Below are 19,693 nucleotides of genomic sequence, written 5' to 3'. Positions count from 1 at the left end.
ATGTATCCACACATGTATCAAGTTTCCAGTTAATACAATTCTAGCATGAATAATAAACATTTATCATGATATAAGGAATTATAAAATAACAACTTTATTATTGCCTCTAGGCCATATTTCCTTCAGTCTCCCACTTGCACTAGAGTCAATAATCTAGTTCACATCTCCATGTGATTTAAATACCAATAGTTCACATTTGTATGTGATTAACACCCATAGTGCACATCGCCATGTGACTGATAACCCACAAGCATAGGGGATCAATTGTAGCCTATTTCGATAAGTAAAAGTGTCGAACCAACGAGGAGCTAAAGGTAGAACAAATATTCCCTCAAGTTCTATCGACCACCAATACAACTCTATGCACGCTTAACGTTCGCTTTACCTAAAACAAGTATGAAACTAGAAGGACTTTGTAGGTGTTGTTGGATAGGTTTGCAAGAATATAAAGAGCACGTATATAAAAACTATGGGCTGTTTAGATAAAGACGCAATAAAGTTAGTATAGCGAGTGTGGAAAAGTGATGGTAGGAGTTGTGAAATTGTCCCTAAGCAATTGACTACTTTACTAGACCGATAGCAAGTTTTATGTGGAAGAGTCCATTGCTAGCATGTCATCCCTGACCTGAAAGCATCCGCAACTACTAACGTTCATTAAGGTAAAACCCAACCATAGCATTAAGATATATTAGTCCCCTTTCAATCCCGTATGCATCAATTTCTATGCTAGGTTCAAGCTTCTGTCACTCTTGCCCTCCAATACATAGTCCTATCAACATACAACTAACCCTATGGTGTGATCCACGCGCGCGCTCATATGATGGGCACCAAAGGACAGCAACATAACCACAAGAAAATTAAACCAATCATAGAAATTCACCAATTACCGATAGGCCAACGAAAATCTACTCAGACATCATAGGATGGCAACACATCATTCGATAATAATATGAAGCATAAAGCACCATGTTCAAGTAGAGGGTACATCGGGTTGCGGGAGAGTGGACCGATGTAGATAGATGGGGGAAGGTGATGGAGATGTTTTTGAAGATCACGGAGGTGTTGGTGGAGATCATGGTGATGATGATGGCCCCGGCGGCGTTCCGGTGCCACCGGGAGAGAGGGGGAGAGATCCCCCCTTCTTCTTCTTCTTCTTCTTCTTATTCCTTGACCTTCTCCCTAGATGGGAGAAGGGTTTCCCTCTGGTCCATGGTCTCCATGGCGTGGGAGGGGCGAGAGCCCCTCCGAGATTGGATCTCTCTCTCTCTCTCTCTCTCTCTCTCTCTCTATTTCTGCATTCCTGATTCTGCCCTTTCACCATTTCTTATATTCTCGGAGATCCGTAACTCCGAGTGGATTGAAACTTTGAACACGATTTTTCTTCGGATATTAGCTTTCTTGGGGCGACAGAAGGACAACAACCGCCTTACGGGGTGTCCACGAGGGTCAGGGGCGCGCTCACCCCCTTGGGGCGTGCCCCCTGCCTCATGGGCCCCTCGAGCATGGTCTCGCGTTGATTCCACTTCTCAAAATTTAGATATATTCCAACAAAATCTCCGTCAGTTTTTATCCCGTTTGGAATCCGTTTGATGTGGATTTTCTGCGAAACAAAAAAACATGCAACAAACAGGAACTGACACTGTGCACTGGATCAACATGTTAGTCCCGAAAATATTATAAAAAGTTGCCAAAAGTATGTAAGAGTAGTAGAATATTGGCATGGAACAATCAAAAATTATAGATACGACGGAGACGTATCAGCATCCCCAAGCTTAATTCATGATCGTCCTCGAGTAGGTAAATGATAAAAAAGAGAATTTTTGATGTGGAATGCTACCTAGCATAATATTGATAATATAATCTAATCATGGCATGAATATTAAGACACGAGTGATTCAAAGCAATAATCTATCATTTGATAGCTCTAGTGCATCTGTTGCATGGAAATCCCTGCTCCTCATGTTGACATCAATTGATGGGCATCTCCATAGCCCATTGATTGGTCTCGTCAACGTGAGACTTTCTCCTTTTTTTTGGTCTTCTCCACACAACCTCCATCATCATATTCTATTCCACCCATAGTGCTATATCCATGGCTCACACTCATGTATTGCGTGAGAGTTGAAAAAAGCTGAAGCGTGTTAAAAAGTATGAACCAATTGCTTGGCTGAAACCGGAGTTGTGCTTGATGGGAGAATTTTTTGTGTGATGAAAATGAAGGATAGCCTAACTATATGATTTTGTAGGGATGAACTTTCTTATGTCGTGTTATCTTGAGAAGACATGATTGCCTTGTTAGTATGCTTGAAGTATTACTATTTCTTATGTCAATATGACTTTTATCTTGAATCATTTGGATCTGAACATTCATGCCACAATAAAGAAAATTAGATTGAGAAATATGCTAGGTAGCATTCCACATCAAAAATTCTGTTTTTATCATTTACCTAATCGAGGACGAGCAAGAATTAAGCTTGGGGATGCTTGATATGTCTCCAACGTATCTATAATTTTTTATTGTTCCATGCTATTATATTACCCGTTTTGGATGTTTATGGGCTTCACTTTACACTTTTATATCATTTTTGGGACTAACCTACTAACCGGAGGCCCAACCCGAATTGCTGATTTTTTTTGCCTATTTCAGTGTTTCGAAGAAAAGAATATCAAACAGAGTCCAAACGGAATGAAACCTTTGGGAGCGATCTTTTTGGAACAAACGCAATCCAGGAGACTTGGAGTGGACGTCAAGCAGCAGACGAGGAAGCCACGAGGTAGGAGGGCACGTCCTAGGGGGTGGGCGCACCCCCCACCATCATGGGCCCCTGATGGCTCAAACGACCTATTTCTTCCTCCTATATATATCCACGTACCCCGAGAACATCCAGGAGCACCACGAAAAACTATTTCCACCGCCGCAACCTTCTGTATCCGCGAGATCCCATCTTGGAGCCTTCGCCGGTGCTCCGTCGGAGGGGGAATCGACCATGGAGGGCCTCTACATCATCTCCAAGGCCTCTCCGATGAGTTGTGAGTAGTTTACCACATACCTTCGGGTCCATATTTATTAGCTAGCTAGATGGCTTCTTTCTCTCTTTGAATCTCAATACAAAGTTCTCCTCGATCTTCTTGGAGATCTATTCGATGTAACTATTTTTGCGGTGTGTTTGTCGAGATCCGATGAATTGTGGGTTTATGATCAAGTTTATCTATGACAAATATTTGAATCTCCTCTGAATTCTTTTATGTATAATTGGTTATCTTTGCAAGTCTCTTCAAATTATCAGTTTGGTTTGGCCTACTAGATTGATCTTTCTTGCAATGGAAGAAGTACTTAGCTTTGGGTTCAATCTTGCGGTGTCCTTTCCCAGTGACAGCAGGGACAGCAAGGCACGTATTGTATTGTTGCCATCGAGGATAAAAAGATGGGGTTTATATCATATTGCTTGAGTTTATCCCTCTACATCATGTCATCTTTCTTAATGCGTTACTCTGTTCTTATGAACTTAATACTCTAGATGCAGGCAGGAGTCGGTCGATGTGTGGAGTAATAGTAGTAGATGTAGAATCGTTTCGGTCTACTTGTTGCGGACGTAATGCCTATATACATGATCATGCCTAGATATTCTCATAACTATGCACTTTTCTATCAATTGCTCAACAGTAATTTGTTCAGCCACTGTAATATTTCTGCTATCTTGAGAGAAGCCACTAGTGAAACCTATGGCCCCCGGGTCTATCTTTTATCATATAAGTTTCCATCTATCTTTATTTTGCAATCTTTACTTTCCAATCTATATTATACAAATACGAAAAATATTTATCTTATCTTATTATCTCTATCAGATCTCACTTTCGCAAGTTACCGTGAAGGGATTGACAACCACTTTATCGCGTTGGTTGCGAGGTTCTTGTTTGTTTGTGTAGGTACGAGGGACTTTTGAGGAGCCTCCTACAGGATTGATACCTTGGTTCTCAAAAACCGAGGGAAATACTTACGCTACTTTGCTGCATCACCCTTTCCTCTTCAAGGGAAAACCAACGCAGTGCTCAAGAGGTAGCAAGATGGATTTCTAGCGCCGTTGCCGGAGAGGTCTTCGCTCAAGTCAAGACATACCAAGTACCCATCACAAACTCATCTCCCTGGCATTACATTATTTGCCATTTGCCTCTCATTTTCCTCTCCCCCACTTCACCCTTGCCATTTTATTCGCCCTCTCTTTTTCGTTTGCCTCTCTCTTTCGCTTGCTCCTCGCATTTTTCTGTCGTTATGTCTCAAACTAGGGAGATTATCATTGATAAGGACATAAGTAATAACATGGAAAATTTTGATGCTCCTGCTGAAGAACCCACTATCTTACATACTAAAAAATTTCGAATCGATAGTGGTAATATTATTGGAAAAGGGGTTATTCAAGATTTCTTTACTTGTGTTGGTGCTTTACCTTCTATGGGTGGTTCTATTCTTCATAGAACTAGTAGTCTTGTGGATGCTATCGCCATGCTTATAGTCAAACTTGAAAGACAGTTTATGCACATTCATCCTTGCATACAAAGGGTTTTCCTAGAATTTTCTAATATTGAGCATTCTTCTGTTAAGCGCACAACTACTATCTTTTTGGCACATGAGTTTAGATTTATAATAAAAGAAGCCAAAGAAATTCTTGTGTACAACATGGTGGACGTTGGCCGTCCTCCCATAGAGGCAATCCTCTTTGATCAAGAGGACATAATGCGTTTTCAATCTTTAGACTATGTTGCTTTTAATGAAAACCTTAGAAAAAAAAGGTTCCTACCAATGTTCTAGTTGATAGAATTTCTGAGCTTAATAATGATTTTTCTATTCGAAATAATGAGTTAGGATATTCTCTTGAGTATAGGCTCATGAAGTTCTGCCAAAAGAATGCTTATAATGATGAATTGGTTGTGCAATATGAAGGGCCAAAGGAGGAACCCATACCTCGCGAGATTGATCTTGGGGACTTTTGTCCCATTAGATTTAGCCCTTTTGATTAATTTTGCTTTCCTCAAAGAAAACTTGCTGCTGAACGTAGGGAATATGAAATGAGTTTTCGTGATCTATCTTATTATTATGGCAATACTTAGATCTATTCTCGCTTTTATGCCTAGCTAGGGGCGTTAAACGATAGCGCTTGTTGGGAGGCAACCCAATTTTATTTTTGTTCCTTGCTTTTTGCTTCTGTTTAGTAATAAATAAATCATCTAGCTTCTATTTAGATGTGGTTTTATGTTTTAATTAGTGTTTGTGCCAAGTAGAACCTAGAGGATAACCTACGGTAATAGTTAATTTGATTCTCATGAAAAATAGAAACTTTTGCGCGCACAAGAATAATTTTAATAAATCATAGAAACGTTCTTTTTACTTAATTCATTTTGCAGTAGGTCAACAGATAAATTTCCCAGGACTTCCAATTTTGTTAGGATTTTTAGAGTTCCATAAGTATTAGAAAGTTACAGATTGCTACAGACTGTTCTATTTTTGACAGATTCTGTTTTTCGTGTGTTGTTTTCTTATTTTGATGCATCTATGGATAGTATCGGGGGGTATGAACCATAAATAAGTTGGAATACATTAGGTTTAACACCAATATAAATAAAGAATGAGTTCATTACAGTACCTTATGTGGTGGGTTTTTCTTGCACTAACGGAGCTTATAAGATTTCCTGTTGAGTTTTGTGTTGTGAAGTTTTCAAGTTTTGGGTGAAGATTTGATGGACTATGGAATAAGGAGTGGCAAGAGCCTAAGCTTGGGGATGCCCATGGCACCCCAAGATAATCCAAGGAAAACCAAAATCCTAAGCTTGGGGATGCCCCGGAAGGCATCCCCTCTTTCGTCTTCGTCTATCGGTAACTTTACTTGGAGCTACATTTTTATTCATTACATGATATGTGTTTTCCTTGGAGCGTCTTGTATGATATGAGTATTTGATTTTTAGTTTATCACAATCATCCTTGTTGTACACACCTTTTGGGAGAGACACACATGATTTGGAATTTATCAGAATACTCTATGTGCTTCACTGATATCTTTTGAGCTAGATAGTTTTGCTCTAGTACTTCACTTATATCTTTTTAGAGCATGGCGGTGACTTATTTTATAGAAATTGTTGATCTCTCATGCAACACTTATATTATTTTGAGAGTCTTTTAGAACAGCATGGTATTTGCTATGGTTATAAAATTGGTCCTAGAATGATGGGCATCCAAGTTGGGTATAATAAAAACTATCATAGAAATTGAATTGGATGCTATGATCAATTTGATGCTTGATAATTGTTTTGAGATATAGAGATGGTGATATTAGAGTCATGCTAGTTGGGTAATTGTGAATTTAAAGAATACTTGTGTTGAAGTTGGCAAGTCCCATAGCATGCACGTATGGTAAAAGTTGTGTAACAAATTTGTTGCATGATGTGCTCTTTTGATTGCCTTCCTTATGTGCGGAGGTCGGGATCGCGCAATGGTTAAATCCTACCAACCCTTCCCCTAGGAGCATGCGTAGTAGTACTTTGCTTCGAGGGCTAATAAAACTTTTGCAATAAGTATATGAGTTCTTTATGACTAATGTGAGTCCATGGATTATATGCACTCTTACCCTTCCATCATTGCTAGCCTCTTCGGTACCGTGCATTACCCTTTCTCACCTTTAGAGTTGGTGCAAACTTTGCCGGTGCATCCAAACTCCGTGATACGATACGCTCTATCACACATAAACCTCCTTATATCTTCCTAAAAACAGCCACCATACCTACCTATTATGGCATTTCCATAGCCATTCCGAGATATATTGCCATGCAACTTTCCACCGTTCTGTTCATCATGACACACATCATCATTGTCATATTGCCTTGCATGATCATGTAGTTGACATTGTATTTGTGGCAAAGCCACCATGCATAATTTTTCATACATGTCACTCTTGATTCATTGCCCATCCTGGTACACCACCGGAGGCATTCATATAGAGTCATATCTTGTTCTAGTATCAAGTTGTAATCAATGAGTTGTAAATAAATATAGGTGTGATGATCATCATTATTAGAGCATTGTCCCTTATAAAAAAATAAAGGCCAAATAAAAAAGGAAAGGCCAAGAAAAAAAAGAAAGGCCAAATAAAAAAGAAAGGCCCAAAAAAGAGAATAAATAAAAAAGGGGGACAATGATACTATCTTTTTCCACACTTGTGCTTCAAAGTACCACCATGTTCTTCATATAGAGAGTCTCTTATGTTGTCACTTCCATATACTAAGTGGGAATTTTTCATTATAGAACTTGTCTTGTATATTCCATCGATGGGCTTCCTCAAAATGCCCTAGGTCTTCGTGAGCAAGCAAGTAGGATGCACACCCACTTAGTTTCTTTTGTTGAGCTTTCATACATTTATAGCTCTAGTGCATCCGTTGCATGGCAATCCCTGCTCCTCATGTTGACATCAATTGATGGGAATCTCCATAGCCCGTTGATTAGCCTCGTCAACGTGAGACTTTCTCCTTTTTTGTCTTCTCCACACAACCTCCATCATCATATTATATTCCACCCATAGTGCTATATCCATGGCTCACGCTCATGTATTGCGTGAGAGTTCAAAAAAGCTGAAGTGCGTTAAAAAGTATGAACCAATTGCTTGGCTGAAACCGGGGTTGTGCTTGATGGGAGAATTTTTTATGTGATGAAAATGAAGCATAGCCTAACTATATGATTTTGTAGGGATGAACTTTCTTATGCCATGTTATTTTGAGAAGACATGATTGCCTTGTTAGTATGCTTGAAGTATTACTATTTATTATGTCAATATGAACTTTTGTCTTGAATCATTTGGATCTGAACATTCATGCCACAATAAAGAAAATTACATTGAGAAATATGCTAGGTAGCATTCCACATCAAAAATTCTATTTTTATCATTTACCTACTCGAGGACGAGCAGGAATTAAGCTTGGGGATGCTTGATACGTCTCCAATGTATCTATAATTTTTTATTGTTCCATGCTATTATATTACCCGTTTTGGATGTTTATGGGCTTTACTTTACACTTTTATATTATTTTTTGGACTAACCTACTAACCATAGGCCCAGCCCGAATTGCTTTTTTTTGCCTATTTCAATGTTTCGAAGATAAGGAATATCAAACATAGTCCAAACAGAATGAAACCCTCGGGAGCGATCATTTTGGAACAAACTCAATCCAGGAGACTCTGAGTGGACGTCAAGCAGCAGACGAGGAAGCCACGAGGCAGGAGGGCATGCCCTAGAGGGGTGGGCACGCCCCCCACCCTTGTGGGCCCCTCGTGGCTCAACCGACCTACTTCTTCCTCCTATATATATCCACGTACCCCGAGAAAATCCAGGAGCACCACGAAAAACTATTTCCACCGCCACAACCTTCTGTATCCGTGAGATCCCATCTTGGAGCCTTCGTCGGTGCTCCGCCAGAGGGGCAATCGACCACGGAGGGCCTCTACATCATCTCCAAGGCCTCTCCGATGAGTTGTGAGTAGTTTACCACAGACCTTCGGGTCCATAGTTATTAAGTAGATGGCTTATTCTCTCTCTTTGAATCTCAATACAAAGTTCTCCTCGATCTTCTTGGAGATCTATTCGATGTAACTCTTTTTGTGGTGTGTTTGTCGAGATCCGATGAATTGTAGGTTTATGATCAAGTTTATCTATGACAAATATTTGAAGCTCCTCTGAATTCTTTTATGTATGATTGGTTATCTTTGCAAGTCTCTTCAAATTATCAGTTTGGTTTGGCCTACTAGATTGATCTTTATTGCAACGGGACAGTGCTTAGCTTTGGGTTCAATCTTGCGGTGTCCTTTCCCAGTGACAGCAGGGGCAGCAAGGCACGTATTGTATTGTATTGTTGCCATCGAGGATAAAAAGATGGGATTTATATCATATTTCTTGAGTTTATCCCTCTACTTCATGTCATCTTTCTTATAATGCATTACTCTGTTCTTATGAACTTAATACTCTAGATGCAGGCAGGAGTCGGTCAATGTGTGGAGTCATAGTAGCAGATGCAGAATCGTTTCGGTCTACTTGTTGCGGACATGATGCTTATATACATGATCATGCCTAGATATTCTCATAACTATGCACTTTTCTATCAATTGCTCGACAGTAATTTGTTCACCCATCGTAATACTTATGCTATCTTGAGAGAAGCCACTAGTGAAACCTGTGGCCCCCGGGTCTATCTTTTATGATATAAGTTTCCATCTATCTTTTTTTTGCAATCTTTACTTTCCAGTCTATATTATAAAAATACCAAAAATATTTATCTTATCTTATTATCTCTATCAAATCTCACTTTTGCAAGTTACCGGGAAGGGATTGACAACCCCTTTATCACGTTGGTTGTGAGTTTCTTGTTTGTTTGTGTAGGTACGAGGGACTTTTGAGGAGCCTCCTACTGGATTGATACCTTGGTTCTCGAAAACTGAGGGAAATACTTACGCTACTTTGCTGCATCACCCTTTCCTCTTCAAGGGAAAACCAACGCACTGCTCAAGAGGTAGCAATTTTTGACATCCATTTGCCAGATTTCATAAAATATGGCAACTGTTAACATGATTCAGACGGATTTAAGCATCGCTACAATTGAGAAAATCTCATTGTAGTCAACACCTTGAACTTGTCGAAAACCTTTTACGACAAGTCAAGCGTTTTAGATAGTAACACTACTATCAGCGTTTGTCTTCCTCTTGAAGATCCATTTATTTTCTATGGCTTGCCGATAATCGAGCAAGTCCACCAAAGTCGACACTTTGTTCTCATACATGGATCCCATCTCAGATTTCATGGTCTGAAGCCATTTCGTGGAATCTGGGCTCATCATCGCTTCCTCATAGTTCGTAGGTTCATCATGGTCTAGTAACATGACTTACAGAATAGGATTACCGTACCACTCTAGTGCGGACCGACTCCGGATGACCTACGAGGTTCGGTAGTAACTTGATCTGAAGTTTCATGATCAACATCATTAGCTTCTTCACTAATTGGTGTAGGAATCACTAGAACTGATTTCAGTGATGAACTACTTTCCAATTCGGGAGAAGGTACAATTACCTCATCAAGTTCTACTTTCCTCCCACTCAATTCTTTCGAGGGAAACTCCTTCTCTAGAAAGGATCCATTCTTAGCAATGAATATTTTGCCTTCGGATCTGTGATAGAAGGTGTACCCAAAAGTTTCTTTTGTGTATCCTATGAAGACATATTTCTCCGATTTTGGGCTCGACCTTATCAGGTTGAAGATTTTTCACATAAGCATCACAACCCCAAACTTTAAGAACTGACAGCTTAGGTTTGTTGCCAAACCACAGTTCATACGGCGTTGTCTCAACGGATTTTGACGGTGCCCTGTTTAACGTGAATGCAGTTGTCTCTAATGCATAATCCCAAAATGATAGTGGTAAATCGGTAAGAGACATCACATATCGCACCATATCTAATAAAGTACGGTTACGATGTTCGGACACACCATTACGCTGTGGTGTTCCAGGTGGCATGAGCTATGAAACTATTCCACATTATTTTAAATGAAGGCCATACTCGTAACTCAAACATTCACCTCCATGATCAGATCATAGAAACTTTATTTTCTTGTTACAATGATTCTCCACTTCACTCTGAAATTCTTTGAACTTTTCAAATGTTTCAGACTTGTGTTTCATTAAGTAGATATACCCATATCTTCTCAAATCATTTGTGAAGGTCAGAAAATAATGATATGTGCCATGAGCCTCAACACCCATCGGACCACATACATCGGTATGTATTATTTCCAATAAGTTATTAGCTCGTTCCATTGTTCCGGTGAACGGAGTTTTAGTCATCTTTCCCATAAGGCACGGTTCGCAAGTATCAAATGATTCATAATCAAGTGATTCCAAAAGCCCATCGGTATGGAGTTTCTTCATGCGCTTTACACCAATATGACCTAAACAGCAGTGCCACAAGTATGTTGCACTATCATTATCAACTTTGCATCTTTTGGCATCAATATTAAGAATATGTGTATCACTACGATTGAGATTCAATAAACCATCAATATTGGGTGTATGACGATAGAAGGTTTTATTCATGTAAATAGAATAACAATTATTCTCTGTCTTAAATCAATAACCTTATTGCAATAAACATGATCCAATCATATTCATGCTTTAACGCAAACACCAAATAACATTTATTTAGGTTCAAATCTAATCCCGAAAGTATAGGGGGTGTGCGATGATGATCATATCAATCTTGGAACCACTTCGAACATACATCATCACTTCACCCTTAACTAGTCTCTATTTATTCTGCAACTCCTGTTTCGAGTTACTGATCTTAGCAATCGAACATGTATCAAATACCCAGGGGCTACTATGAGCACTAGTAAGGTACACATCAATAACATGTATATCAAATATACCTTTGTTCACTTTGCCATCCTTCTTTTTCGCCAAATATTTGGGGTAACTCCGCTTTAATTGACCATTTCCTTTGAAGTAGAAGCACTTAGTTTCAGGCTTAGGTCCAGCTTTGGGCTTCTTCACGGGAGTGACAACTTGCTTGCCAATCTTCTTGAAGTTCCCTTTCTTTCCCTTTGCCCTTTTCTTGAAACTAGTGGTCTTGTTTAATCATCAACACTTGATGCTTTTTCTTGATTTCTACCTTCAATGATTTCAGCATCACAAAGAGCTCGGGAGTCGCTTTTGTCATCCCTTGCATATTATAGTTCATCATGAAGTTCTAGTAACTTGGTGATGGTGACTAGAGAACTCCCACTTGATTCAAGCGATTGTAGTACCCAAACATTCTGAGCACATGCTCACTAGCTGAGCTGTTCTCCTCCATCCTTTTAGGTGAAGTACTTTTCAGAGGTCTCATACCTCTCGACACGGGCATGAGTCTAAAATACCAATTTCATCTCTAGGAACATCTCATATGCTCCGTGGCATTTCAAAATGTTTTTGAAGTCCCGGTTCTAAGTTGTAAAGCATGGTGCACTAAACTATCAAGTAGTCATCATATTGAGCTAGCCAAACATTCATAATGTCTACATCTGCTCCTGCAATAGGTCTGTCACCTAGCGGTGCATCAAGGACATAATTCTTCTGTGCAGCAATGAGGATAAACGTCAGATCACGGACCCAGTCCGCATCATTGCTACTATCATCTCTCAACTTAGTTTTCTCTAGGAACATATCAAAAACATAGGGAAGCTACAATGCAAGCTATTGATCTACAACATAATTTGCAAATACTACCAGGACTAAGTTCACGATAAATTAAAGTTCAATTAAACATATTACTAAAGAACTTCCACTTAGATAGACATCCCTCTAGTCATCTAAATGATCACATGATCCATATCAACTAAACCATGTCAGATCATCATGTGAGATGGAGTAGTTTTCAATAGTGAACATCTCTATGTTGATCATATCTACTATATGATTCACATTCGACCTTTCGGTCTCAGTGTTCCGAGGCCATATCTGCATATGCTAGGCTCATCAAGTTTGACCTGAGTATTCTGCATGTGCAAAACTGGCTTGCACCCATTATATGTGAAAGTAGAGCTTATCACACCCGACCATCACGTGGTGTCTTGGAACGAAGAACTATAGAAACGGTGCATACTTAGGGAGAACACTTATACCTTGAAATTTAGTGAGGGATCATCTTATAATGCTACCGCCGTACTAAGCAAAATAAGATGCATAAAGGATAAACATCACATGCAACCAAAATATGTGACATGATATGGCCATCATCATCGTGTGCCTTTGATCTCCATCTCCAAAGCACTGTCATGATCTCCATTGTCACCGGCTTGATAGCTTGATCTCCATCGTAGAATCTTTATCGTCTCGCTAATTATTGCTTCTTTGACTATCGGTTTAGTGATAAAGTAAAGCAATTACATGGCGATTGCATTCCATACAATAAAACGGCAACCATATGGCTCCTGCCAGTTGCTGATAACTCTATTACAAAACATGATCATCTCATACAACAATTTATATCACATCATGTCTTGACCATATCACATCACAACAAGCCCTGCAAAAACAAGTTAGACGTCCTCTACTTTGTTGTTGCAAGTTTTACGTGGCTGCTACAGGCTTCTAGTAAGAACTGTTCTTACCTACGCATCAAAACCACAATGATTTTTCATCAAGTGTGTTGTTTTAACCTTCAACAAGGACCGTCCGTAGTCAAACTCGATTCAACTAAAGTTGGAGAAACAGACACCCAGCAGGCACCTGTGTGCAAAGCACGTCGGTAGAACCAGTCTCATGAACACGGTCATGTAATGTTGGTCCGGACGCTTCATCCAACAATACCGCTGAATCAAAGTAAGACGTATGTGGTAAGCAGTATGACTATTATCGCCCATAACTCTTTGTGTTCTACTCATGCATATCATCTACACATAGACCTGGCTCGGATGCCACTGTTGGGGAACGTAGTAATTCAAAAAAAATCCTACGATCATGCAAGATCTATCTAGGAGATTCATAGCAACGAGGCGGGAGAGTGTGTCCACGTACCCACATAGACCGAAATAGGAAGCGTTTAGTAACGCGGTTGATGTAGTCGAACGTCTTCACGATCCTACCAATCCAAGTACCGAACGTACGGCACCTCTGTGTTCAGCACACGTTCAGCATGATGACGTCCCTCGTGCTCTTGATCCAGTTGAGGGCGAGGAGAGTTTCGTCAGCATGACGGCATGGCAACGGTGACGATGAAATTACCGGCGCAGGGCTTTGCCTAGGCAGTACGACGATATTACCGAGGTGTTAAACCGTGGAAGGGGAACCGCACACGGCTAAGAGATTGTCTGTTGTGCTATGGGGTGCCCCTTGGCCATGTATATAAAGGAGGGAGAGGAGGAGGCTGGCGGCCAGGAGGGGCGCGCCATAGGGGGAGTCCAACTAGGATTCCTAATCCTAGTTGGAGTCCCCTTCCTTTTCCAAGAGGGGGAGAGAGGGAAGGAGGAGGAGAGGGAGAACAAAAGAGGGGGGCGCCGCCCCCTCCCTAGTCCAATTCGGACCTGCCATGGGGGGAGGGGGGCGGCCACCCTTGCGGCCCTCCTCTCCTTCCAACTAAGGCCCATGAAGGCCCATTACTTCCCCGGGGGGGTTCCGGTAACCTCTCGGTACTCCCAAAAATACCCAAATCACTCTGGAACCATTCCGGTGTCCGAATATAACCTTCCAATATATCAATATTTACCTCTCGGCTGTTTCGAGGCTCCTCGTCATGTCCGTGATCTCATCCGGGACTCTGAACAAACTTCGATCATCAAATCACATAACTCATAATAAAAATCGTCATCGAACGTTAAGCGTGTGGACCCTACGGGTTCGAGAACTATGTAGACATGACCGAGACATATCTCCGGTCAATAACCAATAGCGGAACCTGGATGCTAATATTGGTTCCTACATATTCTACGAAGATCTTTATCGGTCAAACCGCATAACAACATATGTCATTCCCTTTGTCATCGGTATGTTACTTGCTCGAGATTCGATCGTCGGTATCATCATACCTAGTTCAATCTCGTTACTGGCAAGTCTCTTTACTCGTTCCGTAATGCTTCATCCCGTGACTAACTCATTAGTTACATTGTTTGCAAGGCTTATAGTGATGAGCATTATCGAGAGGGCCCAGAGATACATCTCTGATACAAAGAGTGACAAATCCTAATCTTGATCTATGCCAACCCAACAAACACCTTCGGAGACACCCGTAGAGCATCTTTATAATCATCCAGTTACATTGTGATGTTTGATAGCACACAAAGTGTTCCTCCGGTCTTCGGGAGTTGCATAATCTCATAGTCAGAGGAACATGTATAAGTCACGAAGAAAGCAGTAGCAATAAAACTTAACAATCATTATGCTAAGCTAACGGATGGGTCTTGTCCATCACATCATTCCACTAATGATGTGATCCCGTTTATCAAATGACAACTCCTGTCCATGCCTAGGAAACTTAAGCATCTTTGATCAATGAGCTAGTCTAGTAGGGGCATACTAGGGACACAGTGTTTTGTCTATGTATCCACACATGTATCAAGTTTCCGATTAATACAACACTACTAGGAAAAGGCCGACTACTGGCGCACCAGTTTTGCCTACTAATGGCGCACTACTGGCGCGCCACTAGTACCACGCCACTAGTATTTTTTACTAATGGCGCACCTGTGGTGCGCCATTAGTATACCAGATACTAATGGCGCACTTTGTGGTGATGTGCCATTAGTATGAATATTAGTTTTTTTTTCACTTTTCTGATTTTTGCACAGGTTACAAAATGTATTATTGGACAGAATATAGATAGCACCACACAGCAACAACAGATTCATCGAATACAATAGAAGATTAGTCTCCGAATACAATTCATCATATTAGTCTCTGAATTCAAAAGACCGAACAAACACAGAACATTACAAGTCTCGGAGACTGCGAGTAGCGAGTTTGTCTTCACATTACAAGTCGATATCGATCATCTAAACTACCATCACATAAAAGAGAGATGCGGTCATCACGATGAGCATCATCGCGATGAAACTGGTCTTCATCCGGTTCCTCTAACGCTCCCTCCTCTCTCCCGCTAGATAGCGGGCGTATCTAGATTCCGCCTCCGCCCTAGTGGTGTACCCTTTGTAACTGTTACCGCTGAAACGGTGAATCTGTCTCCTACACTCCTCCCAGTCGTCGTAGACTCCAGGAACCTTACCCTTGTACACGACATACGACGGCATCTCTATGCACAAGCCAAACAACAGACAATACATAAGCAATATATAAGTATGCAACAAAAGGATCGTAAGAGAAAAGCAAGACATTAATAGCACAATTCATGGTCCTACTAATAAATAGCATCGACTACATCTAAGTTGAACGACTGTCCAAACCAAAGAGACATACAAGTTCATTAAAGTTTAATTACAACATGAGCTAATTGATGTTTCAGAACTACAAATAGCATCACTACTTTCGACTCGACTCATGGGATCGGAGCATGGATGAAGTCGCCGTCTTTCGTGATGATCATGAAGTCTCGGGCGTTGTCAGCCTGCATTTGTAGCGTTGTGTCTATCTCACTGTTGGACAGTTGATATCTGAGGTAGAACTGCCCTGAGGTATGAAGGACATCTTGGTGGATGATTTCTACAAACTCCGACTGGATGCGAAAGAATTCTTGTCGAAGGTCCGCGTCCTGGATTGCCTCCAAGCTTGCGGCCCAATCTTTGACATTATTTGGTAGCAGAAGGTGATTATGGTCCCGTACGATCGCCCGCATGTGATGGAGGGCATAGTAGGCATCCTTCTGACCGCCAGGCGGCTGCTTGATGCAGGGGAACGTCGTATTGTGGGTGAACACGTGCCTGCCGTACCTACGAACTGGCCTCTTAAAGGTGCCTCCAGATTTGGCATAGCCGGGAGAGTATCATCAAGAACTTTCTTGATATTTGTGTAGTCTATCTTGGAGTCACGGTCTGGGTCAAAATACGTGGCCATGGAATATCTCGGGCTTAAGAGGATGAGTGTGCAATGTGTGTCACTGCACAGAACACGGAATGTTAGAAAAAAAAGAACAATCGAAATCTAAGAAATCATATGTTACGGGGCGGTGAGGGGATGACTTACTCGGGAAAGTAAGGCACGAGGAAGCTATCCTTATCTGGGTTTGCCAGAATGACGCCTTCGAGATGTGAACTCGCGACTTGCCGGTCCCCAGCGCTGCCCAAGATCTTGGCACACATATAGAAGGGGTCGACTATCCCAATGTCCGGGGTCTTGTCTCGAATGATCCACATCTCCATACTCAGCGAAAACAGCGGAACGAAGGTGTAGTGCAGCGGATGAAGGTTAAACATAGCAAAGATGCCATCAAACCACAGGACGATCGTACCCCCGATGGCGCCATCCACAAAGCCCTTGCCCTCTGGCACCTTGGCCACAAAAACCGGGTATGCCACATCATTCTGGGAGAGACGCCGCTTCTCTAAAGAAAGAACACTGTCATGCAGACTCCGCATAGCACCGGTTGCAGCATTGAGCATATTTGTCGATAGCATCACCCTACCCGCCACATGCACCCTCCTCGAGATATCCTTAGGTGAAGGTGGCCCGTCTTGAGCACGGATCGTACTCGGAGCCGGCTGGCTCCCACCGGTGCCCTTGTTAGTCTTTCGTTTCCGTCCCTTCTTCTTGATCTGCTGTAATGGGACCGAGTTCTGCTCACAGACCGCCTTCTTGAGCGTGTTGGGGCTGATAATATTTCGCACCTTAGCTATCTGAGGGTCGGTGAAGGCGGGAGCTGGAGGCGTCTCCTGAGAACTGAATGCCAGACGACGCCTATTGCAATTGGATTTCTCCGCCGTACCAGCTAGATCGCGGTCGTCTTGGTTGGGTTCTTGAGAAGGAGGCCCGCATAACTCATCAGCGTACCCATGTTCGGCAAAGTACTTATCGACGTTGGTAAATGTACCGTCGTCATTGTTGTCGTCGTCCGGATCCTCTTCCATATGCATGTCCGGATCCTATGCCATAGGGATGTCCGGCATGTCCGATAGCGTTGTGGCGTTCTTGCCATGGCTTGGCGCCGGCACGACTGGCGGTCTTGTCTGTGGGGTGGTGTCCCCCGCTCCCAAACGAATCTTGCTCTTCGGCCAAAGCAGGGGCCAGCTTACGCAGGCGATGAGGGTCATCTCATCTTCTTCGTTGGCCCCAGCGGGTCGAATCGGAGGTAACAACTCGTCGCAGCCTGGCAGCACCTGAACCAGTTCAACCCTATACAAGGTGGGTAGCATTGGATTACTGTGGAACACGAGGTTGCCCGGTTGAACGATTCTTCCCTTGGCGACATCGACCAACTCGCCGCCCACGAAGTGCAGGAGAGTGCAAGGAACGTCGGCGGCGCCCTGCGAAAACATGTAGGGCGTCAAGGATACCCAGTCAAAGGCAAGAAGATGAAGTCATCGGCCGAGAGGCTTAGTTACCGTGATGCCGTCGAGCTCGGCTAATGTCGAGGCACCGCCAACGGCGGGCGTGCAACTGACAGAGGGGCCGCTTGCTGTCAAGGCGTCGGCCGGCGTACACCCGGGTGCATTAAGCTCCAATGCCCGTGCCGGTGCCAGAGACACGAATACCGCCTCCGCCAGAGACACCAATGGCGCCGCCGGAGACACCAATGGCGTCACTTGTGTGTTGTGCGAGTTGCTGGCCGTGAAGCTGGGAACCGGGGGAGGCCCCTGTTCGCCGCCCGCTATCCACGTCGTCAGCCCCTGAATCAACGTAGGCACCATGGCGGTGAGCATCGTTCCCAGTTGTTGTTGCACCTGCTCTTGGATAATCTCCGGAATCCGCGCCACTTGTGCCTTGAGTGCTTCAACCTCGCATGACTGGCTTTCCGAGCTGGTCTTTTTCTCCTTTCGCCCACCAGCGGTATAGTATGACGACCATTTTGTGGACAAGCCTTTGTCGGCCACACGACCAGCTGACGTCGGCTTACTGAGCTTATCCTTGTTTTTCATTACGTTCAACGCCCTATTTAAAGGGGTGTCAAAAGGGGAGCTCTGAGATGACCCCGCGCTACTGCTTTCAGTGTCATACGGAAGGAACGTGAACCATTTAGAAATATTGGGGATTAATTAGAATGCAACCATATGGAGCTAATTATGCGGGGGTGTATTCCTTACCAGAACAAGCTCGAGCGCCCTGGTCTTCGGATCCGTGGTAAGCTCCTTTGTTACCGGGTCCTCCTTGTACCAGGCCCTGAGAAAGTTCCTGGTCTGCTTGTCACGGTATTTCTCGAAGCGGGGCGGTAGGCCTTGCTCGGCACACTCTGCGTCCTCCTTGTCCCATATAGGCTCCGCCACTCTGTAACTGCCGGGACCGAGTTGGTGGACCCCTAAGTTCAACTGCCGCATTTCTTTCCCCCAGTTACTTGATTCGGAGGTTGCGCTGCTCTCGGACTTGATCTTGAACTCCTTGTAGTCATCTTCGCTCATCAAAGGATATTTCGCCTTGATCTTCTCATAACTATCACTTTTTTCAATCATTGCCTTCACTGTGCTTCTCCAAGTAGACAGGGTCATGCTCATCCTCGTGAGGGCGGCACTGTTCACTTTGTTCCCTGAGAGGCGTGTGTTTGCAAATTCAGCGGGGAACTTGTATCGTTCGTGCAGCTTCGTGAAGAGGAGGCTGCGCAAATTCCCTCGGTCCTTATGCCTTAGGTTCTCGGTGTTGATCGAGACGGTGCTCCGGAGAATGCACCCGAGCTGAATAGAATACCCCTTGACTACTTCTTTGGGCGCCGTCAGATGCCCGTCGGAGTTCACTTCAGTAAATTCCTCCTTGACGGTGCCGAGCACGTTCAGGCGCCGATCCTTCCGTTGCCTCTTTGGTTGGCTGCCATCTGTGCGTGCGCCGCCATCATCAGTGGTGGCATCCTCGGCGGCACCATCAGTGGTGTCATCCCCGACGCCACTAGGGGTTGTGTAGTCAGGATCGGTGTCTTCCGCGACGTCCTCATAGCGGTGAGGTTCTTCCTCCAACTCCTGGGACAGCTCCCAGAATTGCTTGTCGCCCGAACCGCCGGCCTCATCGTTGTTGGCCATGTTTCACTCTAAATAGGAAAAAAAATTGG

The sequence above is a fragment of the Triticum aestivum genome, chromosome 5B, assembly GCF_018294505.1.
Source record: "Triticum aestivum cultivar Chinese Spring chromosome 5B, IWGSC CS RefSeq v2.1, whole genome shotgun sequence".
Taxonomy (NCBI): domain Eukaryota; kingdom Viridiplantae; phylum Streptophyta; class Magnoliopsida; order Poales; family Poaceae; genus Triticum; species Triticum aestivum.
Note: the sequence above shows the minus strand (reverse complement) of the source record.